Genomic DNA, 16,417 nt, shown 5'->3' with positions numbered 1-16,417 from the left:
GGTAGTTTAAAAAGCAGGTGTAGATATCGCAAGTCATATCTCTGCGTCTTTGGAATAATACCTGTAGACTAAACTGTGCATCTCTCGTACCTACATCTTTCATGGATCCAAACTGTGTGTCTTGTATTCCCTCTTCGCATAGCTTGTATATTCTGCAATGTATAATTTTAAGAAAAATTTTAGTCTATGGCTCATTAGACTTTTTAGCCTATTCTTAAAATTCGTATTCTATTCGTATTCTTAAAGATTCATCATCAAGAAGTTTAAGAAATTCAGACTGTACTCCGTCTGATTCTGGAGCTCTTCCTTCTTTTAGTGATATTATGGCTGCTTTTATTTGCCACTAGTATATGTGGTCCTGTTTTCGTAGGTATTAGGGACTGGTTCTCCCTCTCATCAAAAATAAATTTCGTATGTTATTTTTCTAGGCGCTATCAATACTCCCTTTGTCCACGATTACCTCTCCGTTGTCATTAACAAGCTTACTTACTCTTCTGTTTTTACATTTGCCTGTAATTTCTCTTACCTTTTTATGCACGTTGCAGTCGTCGTATTTTGTAGAATTTCGATTTCTTTGCATTTTTTTTTCTCCAGTTCTTTCTGTTTGGCTTCTCTAATCTTTCTGTGTGTATCTCGTTGTAATGTTTTATACATAAAGTTATTTTCTTGTTTTCCTTCTTTCTTTCATCAGCTGCAGAATTTCCGTCGTCATATATGTTTTATTCTTACCTTTTTCGTTCTTCATAAAATTGCTTTTAATGTGTCTATCGTTTTTTAAGGGATTCTATCTTCTCTTCTGTGCTTTCCATCGATATTATCGATTTCTTTGAATTTTCTATTTATTGTTTTGCTGGCTATTTCTTTTACTTCACTACATTACAGTTTTCTCATGTCATGTTTTTTTTACATTTTTTCCGGGTGTTTTCTTTAACTTGGTTCTATACACGCCCACTAAACGATTGTGGTCGGATTGAATATCAGCGCCTGGGTAAGTTTTAACACTGTTGAAACTATTTCGATATCTTTTATTAACAAATATATAGTCTATTTGGTTTCTTATAATAGCGTCTTCTCCGTTATCTTTAGGTTATTTTCACATATACAGGCGTCTGGGTGGTAGTTTGTAAAATGTGTTTAGCATGAATAAGTCATGTTCAGCTGTAACTATCGAAACTTATATTTCAACAAATTAAATATTCTGTTCAAAAGCCGTTACATGGCAGCACAAGTACTCATTTGACGGATAGGTCCATAATCGGGGACAACGGAGCTACATACAAAAAATTATAGAATAGGTTGTCCTAAATTGAGGACACGGTAAACGAAAGAGTTAGGCTAACGATGTCATAAAATGTTTTAATTGTAATTTAATTATAAGGTATAAAAAATTTGGACAGTCTAGGGGATCACCATTTCCATAAAATATTAACGGGTGCGAAAATTTCGTTATATTCTCTTTGAAATACGTGAAATATCTTACTGTAACTGAAACTGTACTGAAACCACATGTTTCCTATTGTCAAATACTTCACGAGATATTGAAAAACATTTATTATTCTTAAACAATCGACAACAATGGTGTTTTATTAGATAAAAAAATGTTAATTCGGTTGTTTTGTTTTAGTTAATTTTAAAGTTGACTCTATGACAGTTCTAAGAGTCAGATAAAATGTATTTTAACTGGCCTAAAATATAGAAACGCCATTTGAAGAGTTTGCATTTCTAAATCTTAAGGACTCTTATCTTTAGGTCTTTGGATGCCTCGTATTTTAACCTTAATTCGAGGCTCATGAATAATAATTAGTGATGATATTTCAAGGAGTTTGATTTGGGAAATTACTGAAGGCGTTTGAAGTTGTACAATAAATAAGTTCACCTGGGGAAGATTGATTTAGGGGGTAAATTCTTAATCAATTAGGATGTTGAACTAGAGATTGAATTGCTACTCAAATTAATTTTGTTACACAAAAAGATAATGAGAAACTTCTAAAACAATTTGTTATTTTAATTGAGTGCTTTTGCGTTTGTATTTAAGGGATAGCTTATATTTAAGAAAATCCTATTAGTGTGCCGGTCTTAAGGGATCATTATATTAATTTTATGAGATATCAAAATAAGAATCGACTAAATGGAAGTTTGTAGTTTAAATTTAAATGCCTTGTTTAAATAGAGTATTAGTCCTCAGATGATAAAAACAAAAATAGTTAAATTATACCTAGAATAGAACATTTAGAAAGCAAGAATAAATAGGTACATTTAAAAAATTCAAAAGTAGGATTAAAACAGGAGTCGCTACATTTAGATGTATTTATCTTTTTTCGTACTGTTACCTAGAGGTACTCTAACAAATCTTCCGTAAACTAGCCGAGTTTGTAGATTTACATCAAAATTGCTGTCAGATAGCCGATGATCACAATATCTAGGAGTTTAAGTAGTTCTGTAGGAATTTCGTCAGGTACTTACAACTGTTTCACACGTCACACAAGATGTTAATCTTTGAAATGATTAAAGCCAGAATATTCGTTGGTCGCTAAATATGACAGCATAAAAATTCATACCATACTATTTATACTATCATTAAACGAAATTAAAGTGAATGCTTGGTGTTTGTATGTTAAAATAGTACAAAACCCTCTTTAAATCATAAGGTAGATAATTTCTTCTTCTTCATGTATCATCTCCGCTACGAACTTTGGCTATCTATCATTATGGCAATTCTGACCCTGAGCCTAAACGTTTACTGGAAAAGATATTTGATAGCGTTCAAAATTACTTTCTTTTTCTTCTCTTCTTCTTCTTCTTTTTATATAGACATGGCTCTGTCTGTTTTTCAATGTGCCTCCAGTAAGTTGTCATTCCATCGTTTGCGTGGTTTTCCTACTGATCGTCTTCCTAATGGGGAACCGTCTCTTGCCGTCTTTACTACTCTATTTGTTGTCATTCGGCTTATATGATCGTTCCATTCTACTCTTCTATTTCTTACGCAGTTTTTGATGTTCTCCACCTTGCATCTATGTCGTATATCTGTACTTCTAGCTCTGTCCCATAGTGTCTTACCATCAATTTTTCTAAGTGTTTTCATCTCTGCTGTTTCTAACATCCTTTTTGTTTTCTCTGTGTCAGGTCTTGTTTCTGCCGCGTATGTCATTATTGGTCTGATGACTGTTTTGTAAATTCTGCCTTTCGTTTCTTTACCGATATTTTTATTTCTCCATATTGTTTCGTTTAGGCAGCCTGCGGCTCTGTTTGCTCTATTCACTTGATCTTCCACTTCGGTTTTGAGCTTTCCGTAGCTAGATAATGTGATGCCGAGATATTTAAACTCCATCACTTGTTCTATTACCTTCCAGCTCCAATTTACATCTTTGTAAATTTGCTGTTATAACCATGCATTTTGTCTTTGTTGGGGAAATTTACTTTTTTTTTTAATACATGAATTAGCTGGTTTTAACAGACATTAAGAAAACTTCGGAATTGATATACCTCGAAATTTTATTTCTTGAAAATCAATATTATAAAAGTATTTAAGGTGTGATGATATTGTCCAATTCTAAAGATGTTTATAACACACGCTATCAATGAGGAAATACTTGAAATGATGAATACATATAAGTAGCTGCTTAAGATTTTATAATAAGAAAAAATAGTAATTTAGTTATATCATCAGAGGATGTAAATGCAACTACTGCAATTCATTACTCAGGTAAAATTCGGACCCAAGGGAAATTTACGTAACCTGGGACAATGGGAATCTTCAGGTGAAAAATCTATCTCGAGTGACTCCTGAAAGAGAAAGGTTTCGTATTATTGTTGACATAATGATAGCCAAAGTCTGAAAACACACACACGGCAGGTGTCACGAAAGAAGAAGTTAACTCTATATTAGACTCAGGTGTTTTTAAATAGACATATAGTTTGTCTCAAAATATATCGTTTTGACTTTCCCGTCGTTAAAGGATTAGTGGTATTATCGCTATTATTAATAGACAAATACGTTTTAAATTTTTACCTGACCGCTCAGGGTTGAATCAGGTACGGCTAATGTAATCAGTCATTAAAAATCTCTACTTGCTACTGTGTGTATAGTATATTAGTGAAGATTGTTCGTAACAAATATGTTTCGTCCACGGAAAAATAATCGCTCGAGATCTACTAAACATAATCAAAAGCATTTGTCATTGGACGCAAAAAAATAGTTAAAAATGTGTGTCATACTTTAATAGATAGGGGCCTAATCAAACAGAATGTTGTGAAAAGAACATATTTACTTACAAAAACGTCGATATCGTCGACAAAGGCTATTGTAAGCGAAGAACCATTGACAAGACGAAAAAAAGTAGTAATTTTTAGTCTATATATATATATATATATATATATATATATATATATATATATATATATATATATACATATATATATATACATATATATATATATATATATATATATATATATATGGCTGTAAAATAATTAACATTTTTTAATAAAGACTCATAAATTTCAGTTTTAGTACTTGTTTGGCGCTTTTTGTAGCTGTAGACTGTAGTAGCTTGCGTTATCCATGACGATTACACTACTTTCAGGAATATTTTTCAAAAGAGAATTTTCAAACCAATTTTCAAAAAGTTCTGCACTGGTATCTTCATGATAGTCTAAGCTGAAGTCTTTGATATTCTTTGCAGATAAGAACAAATAGTTTCGAACCCACATATCTTTCGAACTGGTGTGAGTGTGAATTATTGTTATGCGTTTTCCTTTATTTAAAGATGCTTTCGTATGACATTTTTTACTAAAATCGACCTTCTTTTACATACTATATCATGAGTATCAAACCATGTTTTATCCAGATATATGATAGATTTGTTTTCTAACCTATAATTTCAGAGAGATACTCAGTTCTTCAAGTGTTTAAAACTTATTTTAGAAAGGACTGTATGGAGAGTGGTATCTATATTTGTTTCTTCTTCCTATAACTTCAATTTAATTTATCTAACGTAGGAACTATCTGATTTTCGTAAAGAACAACTTATTGTTCTTCTTATAATATCTTATTGAGTACTGTCCAAATAATGAGACTAAAAATTACTACTTTTTTTTGTCCTGTCAATGGTTCTTCGCTTACAATAGCCTTTGTCGACGATATCGACGTTTTTGTAAGTAAATATGTTCTTTTCACAACATTCTGTTTGATTAGGCCCCTATCTATTAAAGTATGACACACATTTTTAACTATTTTTTTGCGTCCAATGACAAATGCTTTTGATTATGTTTAGTAGATCTTGAGCGATTATTTTTCCGTGGACGAAACATATTTGTTACGAACAATCTTCACTAATATACTATACACACAGTGGCAAGTAGAGATTTTTAATGACTGATTACATTAGCCGTACCTGATTCAACCCTGAGCGGTCAGGTAGAAATTTAAAACGTATTTGTCTATTAATAATGGCGATAATACCACTAATCCTTTAAGGACGGGAAAGTCAAAACGATATATTTTGAGAAAAACTATACATAATTATCTGAACTCATCATAAAAATTCTACTTGAAATCTAAGTATAGTTTGTCTCAAAATATATCGTTTTGACTTTCCCGTCGTTAAAGGATTAGTGGTATTATCGCCATTATTAATAGACAAATACGTTTTAAATCTCTACCTGACCGCTCAGGGTTGAATCAGGTACGGCTAATGTAATCAGTCATTAAAAATCTCTACTTGCTACTGTGTGTATAGTATATTAGTGAAGATTGTTCGTAACAAATATGTTTCGTCCACAGAAAAATAATCGCTCGAGATCTACTAAACATAATCAAAAGCATTTGTCATTGGACGCAAAAAATAGTTAAAAATGTGTGTCATAATTTAATAGATAGGGGCCTAATCAAACGGAATGTTGTGAAAAGAACATATTTACTTACAAAAACGTCGATATCGTCGACAAAGGCTATTGTAAGCGAAGAACCATTGACAAGACGAAAAAAAGTAGTAATTTTTAGTCTATATATATATATATATATATATATATATATATATATATATATATATATATATATATATATATATATATGACTTTAAAATAATTAACATTTTTTAACAAAGACTCATAAATTTCAGTTTTAGTACTTGTTTGGCGCTTTTTGTAGCTGTAGACTGTAGTAGCTTGCGTTATCCATGACGATTACACTACTTTCAGGAATATTTTTCAAAAGAGAATTTTGAAACCAATTTTTAAAAAGTTCTGCACTGGTATCTTCATGATAGTCTAAGCTGAAGTCTTTGATATTCTTTGCAGATAAGAACAAACAGTTTCGAACCCACATATCTTTCGAACTGGCGTGAATTATTGTTATGCGTTTTCCTTTATTTAAAGATGCTTTCGTATTACATTTTTTACTAAAATCGACCTTCTTTTACATACTATATCATGAGTATCAAACCATGTTTTATCCAGATATATGATAGATTTGTTTTCTAACCTATAATTTCAGAGAGATACTCAGTTCTTCAAGTGTTTAAAACTTATTTTAGAAAGGACTGTATGGAGAGTAGTATCTATATTTGTTTCTTCTTCCTATAACTTCAATTTAATTTATCTAACGTAGGAACTATCTGATTTTCGTAAAGAACAACTTATTGTTCTTTTTATAATATCTTATTGAGTACTGTCCAAATAATGAGACTAAAAATTACTACTTTTTTTCGTCCTGTCAATGGTTCTTCGCTTACAATAGCCTTTGTCGACGATATCGACGTTTTTGTAAGTAAATATGTTCTTTTCACAACATTCTGTTTGATTAGGCCGCTATCTATTAAAGTATGACACACATTTTTAACTATTTTTTTGCGTACAATGACAAATGCTTTTGATTATGTTTAGTAGATCTCGAGCGATTATTTTTCCGTGGACGAAACATATTTGTTACGAACAATCTTCACTAATATACTATACACACAGTAGCAAGTAGAGATTTTTAATGACTGATTGCATTAGCCGTACCTGATTCCACCCTGAGCGGTCAGGAAGAAATTTAAAACGTATTTGTCTATTAATAATGGCGATAATACCACTAATCCTTTAAGGACGGGAAAGTCAAAACGATATATTTTGAGACAAACATTTATGAAAATAGTAATTTGAGCTACTTCGTGTAGGTAGACAAAAAAATATTAAACAATATAAATTAGGATGCAGGCAGATAGATCTGAAAAATAACGAGATACAAAACTAATGTCCAATCTAATTTTATGTCGTGTTTCTTTTAAACTTTGATTTTTCCAATTATATACTTTTACGGTAAAAATATAATTAAAGTATTATATCTACATTTAAATTATAAAATTATGTCGAAATATCTGTTGCATATTTCACTGCTTTCTGCTGTACATCATTCTACTACCATCTTGATAATGTAAAGTTGTTAAACTTTTGAAAGTTTCACAAACTTTATGCACAAGTTTAAAATGGTCTTAGTTGTCAGTAACATTCTTTTCGTCTGTAATTTAATGCGAAAAGTGAGTCATTGTCATAAAAGGAGAATCTTAGAGTTTTGATATAGTAGATAATAAAATATCTCTTTCATTAAAAAGTTTGTAGATGTTGTGTTATGATATATATATATATATATATATATATAATACAGCAGCAGCATATAGCAATGAAGTTGGTCTAAAAATGAACTTGACAAAAACGAATAGCAGAGCTGAAAGTATCTTTAGTAAAAAGATAAAAAAGTATCTTAAGATACTAAAAGTATCTTAGATACTTTTATTTAAGATACTTTTTGGTTCATTTAAAAGTTACTTTTACTTTAGATACTTCTTAAAAGTATCTAGTATCTTTGATCTTTAAAAGTATCTTTAGATACTAAAAGTATCTTAGATACAAAAAAGTATCTTAGATACAAAAAAGTATCTTAGATACTTACTTAGGACCTGAGAAATAGATACTTTTCATGATCCGACAAGCTTCGACCTGTCGCGCCGGCCGTAGCGGGAGAGACGATGTGTATTGTTCTTTGCATCCGGCCCGCAGCATTATCCGTTTATCTCGTTGGGTGTGACTCGTTGGAATTCCATGTTCGATGCTCTGAACCAGATTCTTAAGTCTAAAGAAAAACTGGAATCTCTATACGAAAAATTAAATTTTGCAAAACAAGATCGGCTCAGAGATACTGATCTAAATCATTTAGCAGAATTATGCCAAATACTAAAACCATTTGCTTTGGCACTTGACATTCTTCAAGGCGAACAAAATATGTACTACGGTTTCCTTCTACCATCAATCGTAAGCTTGTTTGTTAAAATTGAAAAGTTTAAAACCAATAAGTTTAAATATGTGGAACCTATTTTGAACGCTCTGACAGTATCTTTAAACTCCAGATTTGAAAAACTTCTTAAGTTGACTAACCAATCTGCAATAATTGCTGCAGTTACTAATCCTTTATTTAAAACACGTTGGCTTACTGCATTTCGAGGAATCAGGAATATCGAAAATTATCTTAGTGAAATTAAGGATTTGGTAATTACAGAAGCTATAAAAATTATGAAGGAAAATGAGGAACAATTAAAACAATTTGATGTAAGTACAAATATCATTACTACTGTAATGAAAAGTAACAAAATGCAAAACGACTTCTTTGAATTTGATATTAACTCCGAATACTCCGATCTTCAAACGCAAAACGAAAACACTGGCTATACTGATTTAGATTATAAACGACAAGCTGAGCTGCAACTATTACAATATTTGGCCGATTCTGAAACCAACATACAAATGTTAAAAAAATATAATATTATACAACAATTATTTCAAAAGTTCAATACGCCATTACCTTCTTCTGCAGCTGTTGAAAGAATGTTTTCTTTTGAACCCCTACGTCATGCCTTGTCTGATCATACTTTTGAAAATTTAGTTTCACTAAAAGCTAGTTGTTATACTAACTAGTTATTAGCTACCAAAATGTTACTATTTTTTTTTATCCTATCCTATTGTGTTTAAAAATTTAATTATGTTGAATGTTCTGTTTTTAATGCATAATGCATCTTATGCTGTTTTTAACACACGAATTTATGTTTATTTTATATTGTTTTGAAAATTTAATGTTGGATTTTTGTTTTTAATACATAGTTATTAGTTTGTAATAACTTAACGTCTTTTATTTCTTATCTACCCCAAAGCCCAAAGTATACCATTTCAAAGTACCTGCTGGCTTAAACTAAAATTGTATGATAATTTAAAGGGTTAAAATGATGTTTTTAAAACAAAAGTATCGACAATCTACTGTAGAGTAGTAGAGCACCGAGTACCTTTATATTATACCCTAAAAGTATCTTAGTTACTACAAAAGTATCTAAGTATCTTAGATACTAGAAAAGCATCTAAGTATCTTTGATACATAAAAGTATCTTACATACTTAAAAGTATCTTAGATACTTAAAAGTATCTTTGATACTCAAAAGTATCTTAGATACTTGAAAGTATCTAAGATATTTTTACTCTAAATACTTTTCCGGTATTTTGTATCTTTAGATACTTTCACAAAAAAGTATCTTAGATATTTAGTATCTTAAGATACTTTTTGCCTCAAGTATCTTAAAAGTATCTAGATACTTTTAAAAAGTATCTTTTACAGCTCTGACGAATAGTAGATATCCAAGATGTAATAATAACCAACATTGCACTCAAGACAGTAGACGACTTTTGGTAAAAATGCAGTTATATCTTATTCCAGGATGCAACTCTACGTAAAGAAAAAAAACATTCGATCAATGTATACTAACAAGCATGACATACGGCGACAAAACTTGGACACTAAAGAAAGAGATAATAGCGAAACTTAGTCAGTCAAAGGTCAATGGAGAGAGTAATATAACAAAGTAAAATTAAAAATGAATAGGCTGTCACCGACAGAAAACAGAGGTCACTGATGTAATCCACACAATTAAATTTTTAAAATGGTAGTGGGCAGGACATTTAGCGAGAAGAAGTGACAAACAATGGTCCACTACAATTACATCGTAGTATTCAAGAGACCAAGAAGACGTCCAAATTTAAGATGGGACTATGACATAAGGCAACAAGCCGGTAGAGCACGGCACAGAAAAGCGAATATTAGACAATCGTGGGCAGAAATTAAGAACTATTATGTAAGGGAGGCTGTATCACAATCGGTAGAATACTCCGCTCAGAATGATGATGATGTTGATGTATATCTGAAAGATGGATCATGGAGGATAGATGTATTCATCTATCTTTCTTGTTCTTCAGTTGCTTTCTCCCTTTTCTAATTTGGATAGTATCATAACTATTTGAATTTAGGATAGAGTTGGTTGAAATAATTGATTGGAGCTGCACCCTTGAGAGTAGTAACATTTTCTTGTATGATAATTTGTAGAAGTTATTTCTCCCGTGCCTCATTATAAATATAGACCTCATATATTCCTATATTCCTATCTACCACACTGAACGTGCAGCTTACTTAGTGTCATCAGTAATTCTGTATACTGGCTTAATGGACAAATGTATTTAAAAATACCTATTTTTTCCGGAATAAAATTTTTGTAATTCATTTTATGGAGAGAGTCATATTATGAACGCGAAAGTATATATGTATTTCTTTTCTTTCTAAAGGTATGTTCTTCGTTCATAGTCTGACATGTCATTCTCTTGTTCTTCATATGTGATCTCCTCTAAAAAGGTGGGCAATCATGGCAACTCCCTCTTTCGATAGCCCTGCTCCTAAAGAGATCAGCATAAGTGAAATTAAACCAAGCTCTCAAATTGTTTAATTTGAAGATTCATCTTCTTCTCATCTTCTTCCAGTACTCCTTATACCCTGTATTCTTCCTTGTATTATTAATTGCATGAAAGTTGTAAAGGTCGTCCCTCATGACATCTCCCAAATAATCCAATTTTCTAATTTTAATACTATTTAAAATCTCTTTTCCCATTCTTCTTCACATTTTTACCTCGAAAATCATTGCTTTATATACCCAACTTATCTATATATTATATATTATATATTATAAACCCTATCGGGCTACATCTCAGAACGTTTTCGAAATGATCATTACGTCATAAGTGATTTCTAGGTATACATGTTTGAAGTCACTAATCACATGGGTAAAACCCTTTAAATATATTTAAATTAATTTTAAATACATTTTTGATGAATAAATGTTAGGATGTTTAAATTATAAATGCAATTAACTCCATGGCAATGTAGGACTCCACTGGGGTTGCTAGCCCTTAACTAGGTGTCTATGAGGATTTATTGATGTATCAACAAGTCTTCATACACCTTATCTAACGGTTAGCAACCGCTGCAGTGGAATCATACGTTGCCATGAAGTTAATTCCGTTTTATAACTTAAACAGCCTAACATTTTATCGCCAAAAATGTAAATTCAAATTAATTTAATTATATTTAAAGGGTTTTCACCCATATATTTAGTGGCTTGAAACATAGAAAGAACTGATGATGGAATAATTATTCCAAAAACGTTTTGTGATGTAGCCCGAAAGGACTTTTATATTAATATACCTTTTATAAAGAATTTTTTTAAATAAAATTTTTTGTGATTTATGGTATACAGCCCAGCTACAGTCACTCATTTTCCTTGTGGATTTTATTCGTAATATTCTTCTATAGGTTATAGGCTTCCAGTCTGTTTAACAAGTTATTCTTTAATGTCTAAGCCTCCTACCCATTAAGTAATATGGAGGACACGTAGCATCTCAGAATTCTTATCTATAAAGGGACTTTTTTCAGTTTGTTGAAATCATTTCTTTCTGCATTATTCTAGCTTTAATCTCTTTTGTGTACTCATTATTTGCAATAATTATTATTCCCAAATATTTATATTTTTAAACTATTTTTATGTTTCCTATGTATTGTTAGGTTTTCTTAGCGCGATTGAGATTTTGTAATGACCAAAAATTGTGTCTTTTTTGTGTTTTGTGACAATCGCTTTTCTTCAGTGACTTCTACCACCCCGTCAACCATTTGTTTTAAATCTTTAAGACATTTGGCTATTAGAATAGCGTCGTCTTCTTCTTCTTCATATGCCATCTCCTCTAAGAAGGTTCGCAACCATCATGGCAATTCGTACTTTCGATACCGCTGCTCTAAAGAGGTCAGCAGAAGTGCAGTTAAACCAAATTGTTTAACCAGAAGTTGCGTCTTCTTGCGCGACTCCTTCTACCCTGTATTCTTCCTTGCATTATTAATTGCAACAAGTTATAACGCTCGCCCCTCATGTCATGTCCCAGATATTGCAGCATCGTCTACAAACCATATATTATTGATTGGTCAACTATTTACTTTTATTCCTTTAGCTAGTTTTCTAGTGCTTGCTGGATTATTTCCTCAGGACACATCCCTGCCTGGCACTCCTTTCAATCTGTATTTTTTCGGAAAAAAGTTATTCTTCTTTAGCTCAGCTATCTCATTATAATAGAGAGCGCTAGTAATCCTGATGTCTGTCATCTCTTACCATGTAAGTAATCTCTTCTTATCGAAGTCTTATGAGTACAAACATGTCATTAGACAGCTTATATTGGTCCTCATCATATAATGGTAGAAATTAAAACTATACTCGGAGAGAGGGACGTAATTGTTTTCCAAATTTCTTATTTTAAATTATGCATTATTTTAAAGAAGAAACGATTCTAGAGAAAATATTACCAGATTGTTAGTTTTTTTCAGTTTTCTAGTCGGAAAACTAATTTTTTAAGTAAATTAAATTAAAAAAATGAATCTTAATAAATTTTCAACCTAAAAGCAGAAAAGTCAGTTATTTTTTTTTGTTTATATGAGTATTTCATTTCAGCGTATGCTGTGTTTTTTATATACCGGTTATAAAATTCCTTTAAACCAAAACATATCTGATCACATGGACATAATGACACATTGTTACTGAATGAGTTTCAAAAATATTTTTTAAATATTTATGTTGTATATAAACGCCTAAAAAATTCTATATTCTTATCTACAGGAAATTATAAAATAAATACCCCACAAGTGACTACTACTCTATTGTGACTCCTTTGATATATTCCCTAGACCGTGTGCAGAGTAAAACAGATTCTCTTTGTAGACTTCAAAGCTTAATTATTCAGCAATCACGAATGTCCATTTCAAGAACTTCTAATTGATTTAAAGTCCCATTTCCCAGTAGTTTACAAAATTAATTTATCTTTAATTTTGTAAATATACATAATTTTCGGTCAGTTTTATTTTTTACTAAAAATAGACACAATAAAAAAGTAGACATTGAAACTAGAGTTCAGGTGTACACATTTTGTTATAAGTGCATGGATTCTACTTTTATACACAATTATATTTTATATCTACACTATTTGATGGTTTTTTAGGGAATGCAAAAATGATGTCTGACCCCAAAATACATCTGGCAGGTACTTAAAAATACGAGTGGTTCAGTGTCGGATCTTAAATATTACTTATGAACCAGAAGAAAACAACAAAATTACTTTTCTTGATTTATTGACTTAGATTTAGAGTATAGCAACAATAACGGACTAATAACAAATAAATGGTTTGCAAGAAATGTTAGGGCCGGAAGATATCTAAATTTTAATACCAACGCTTCTATAGCTCATAAAAGAAGCGTTGTATTCAGTTTTACTGATAGAACAATTAAGCTATTTAGCCCACAATACCATTCCGAAAATCTCAAAAAAATTAAAGAAAAATCTTAGAAAAAAATAATTATTCATCAGAAGTTTACAATTATCTAAATAAAAAAAGAAGGTGCATTATCAAAAATCAATCTTATTTCGATATGAATCCAATACAAACCCAAACGATAACTAGCAATAATAACAATAATGTCACTAAATCAAACAAACACTATAATATGTCGTTACCATACATTAATGGATTTTCTCAACAAATGTCGAAAATGTTGTCGAAATATGATATCAATTTTGGACATAAATCGTTCAAAACATCCGGAAAATATTTTTCAAAATTTAAACCCAATGTTAATAAAGATCACCAGTCAGTTATTATTTATAAAATAAATTGTAAAGCCTGCAATTCAACATATATTGGTCAAACCTATCAATATCTACGTAGAAGGGTTGTTCCATACAAACAGTACAGTATAGTGTGCATACCAACAAAAAGTATTTCATTGATATATACTAATATCTGCTGTAAAATTAATTTCTGACCATTTAGCATAGGTATTTAATTAAGAACAACAAAGTGACATAAATCTAACAGAGACAAATTCAATCTTCAGCAGATTTTCAAAGTACGTCCCTTAAAATGTTAAACGAAAATATAAATATAAATAATATGTAGAAAATGTTAAACGAAAATATAAATATAAATAATATGTAGAAAAAACAACTTAAATTTAATGACCAAAGACATGGTCCTTTTAAATTTACTTTTCGAGTATCTCTCCTCCATTTTTATTTTAAGTTGATATAAAATACCGCCTTTTCCCGCCCGCCTCTCATGATTCCCAGCTATCCATTTCGTATCCATTTGATGTCCAGACCGTAAGTGCATCTGAACGGGATTTTTTATTTATCTTTTTTTATTAGTGTGGATGTAAAAGGTACGAAATATATAACGGAACGTGATGGCAAAACATAGATGGTTCATTAGGAAGGGCACTCTCCGAAGCATCAAACAGTTTTTTGTGTTTTGCTGTGATGGATATTTTTCACATATTGAACAGTAAACGTATTAGTACAGATTTGATTTTATGATAAGAATGCATCGGAAATATTCAGATGCACGTTTTAAGAACTAACAAATAAAATAGGTCATTGTTGTACTTTATTCCTTTTAAAAACATATTTTGTAAATTAAACAATGTAATGTTTTAAATAAAAAATTTTAAAATTTTTAATTTTTGACTGTTTGTTTATCTACTCTTAAGATTTTTCCACTTTTTATACTACTATTTATAAGTTAATAGTACCAATATATTAAGAAAAGAAAACAATAAAAATAAATCCATAAAATAATAAAAATATGTATTTGGCGGCAAGGCACAGAAGCAGGAACGTATATAAACAAATTATGCTTTTTTCTTTAGGTTACATTAGATAAGAACCAGATACAATTAGAGGATGATTAGTAGGAATATAATTCAAAGGAAGTCCTACTCAAAATAGGCAATAAACTAATGAAAAATAAAAAACTAAAAAAATTAAACTTGTTTAGAAAATTTGCAATATTATTTTTCATAATCCCTATTTTCCTTATTAGCCTGTCTCAATGAACAATATTTCTTATCAATTTCTCATTTCTCTACATATTACATCTTTCACTTTTGTTGTCTTTGTAGTCTACTTATTGCTGAGAGCAAATCATGCTCTTACGCCATCTTACATGTATGGAATCAGCTTAGCAAATACTGCCAATTGTACTTGTGGCAAAATAGGCGATCTAACACATATTATAATTTACAAATTAATAACATAAACGAACTTTATAAGGAATTAATAAATTCTGAGTGTTGTTTATTATTAAACCTTAGTCTTTTAATATTTTCAAATTATATGAAAATTCTTCATTGCATTTACAAACATGTTAAAATATGTAAATACAAATTGCAAATAGTGTATAGGCATAATCTGTTAATATGGTTAAAAAAAACAAAAAAAAAATGTATACCACAAATTAATAAAAAAAACATACAAGAATTAAGAAAATAGAAATTGAAAAAAAATACAAAAAAAAACAAAAAAACTAGCAATAAACCAAAAAAAACAGGAAGATAATAAAAGAATAAAAAACACAATAAAAATATATCAAAACAAAATTTATGGATCCATAAAAATATTAGGTATATGTAAACTAACATTCTGATAACAAGAAAATTTTGACTATGAACTTTAACAACAAACAAAAATAATTGGCTCTGTCTAAGCCATTTTTCAGAGAGAAAAAAAAATCTACTTATCTCGCATTTGTGGTATTAGAAAATTCCTAAAGTTGTTCGTTTTATAATCCTCTGTGTTGGTCATTATCATTTAATGATAATATGACTATAATATGAATATTTCCATCCCCCCTTCTTAAAGTGCCATCTCCATCAGTGGAGGTTAGCAATAGTTTCGACGAAATGTGTGAAGCTTTGAGCCGTTCTCAGGAGTGTATGTGAATTTAGGCCTGGACAATCACGGATTAAGAACCCTTGACTAATGTTAGCGGTTCCCTGTTTTTTCCATTCTTCTCAAAACTTTGTAATTTGTGAAATGATCTACCCAAGGTAATAATAATTTGTCGGTATATACATTTTTAGGCTTCATAGGTTCATTGTACCGACTGTTTTGTTGTGTGGTTTAAGTTTAAGCAGTTTAGTTTCAGCACTAGAAGTTAGGTTTAAGTAAATAGAGTTTAAGTTTTATCTAATTACTACACTGG

The sequence above is a fragment of the Diabrotica undecimpunctata genome, chromosome 6, assembly GCF_040954645.1.
Source record: "Diabrotica undecimpunctata isolate CICGRU chromosome 6, icDiaUnde3, whole genome shotgun sequence".
NCBI lineage: Eukaryota > Metazoa > Arthropoda > Insecta > Coleoptera > Chrysomelidae > Diabrotica > Diabrotica undecimpunctata.
The sequence above is the reverse complement of the archived record's forward strand: the minus strand, read 5'-3'. Positions refer to the sequence as shown.